The sequence below is a fragment of the Arachis ipaensis genome, chromosome B08 (assembly GCF_000816755.2).
Source record: "Arachis ipaensis cultivar K30076 chromosome B08, Araip1.1, whole genome shotgun sequence".
NCBI classification, from domain to species: Eukaryota; Viridiplantae; Streptophyta; class Magnoliopsida; order Fabales; family Fabaceae; genus Arachis; species Arachis ipaensis.
This window is the reverse complement of record NC_029792.2, coordinates 119,579,678-119,579,970: the sequence shown is the minus strand read 5'-3', so window position 1 is coordinate 119,579,970 and position 293 is coordinate 119,579,678.

Genomic DNA, 293 nt, shown 5'->3' with positions numbered 1-293 from the left:
AGATAAATTCTGTTAGTAGACTCTTTTTTTTATGTGTTGTATGGAAATTGTGACGATAGATAAATAAAAATAAAAATTTTGTAATGATTGTTTATTGTTTTCTTAGAAGCTAGAACTACGATTAATAATTAACTCTGTCAAAAGCAAAGTAACTATACTGTGAATTATACACAAAGAAATATAAAATATAACATCTATGCTTAAAAATTAAGAAGAATTTATACTTAAATAATTTTTTTTCATTTTCCTTAAAAATAAAATTTTTAAATGTTATTTTTTTTTATTTTTGCATC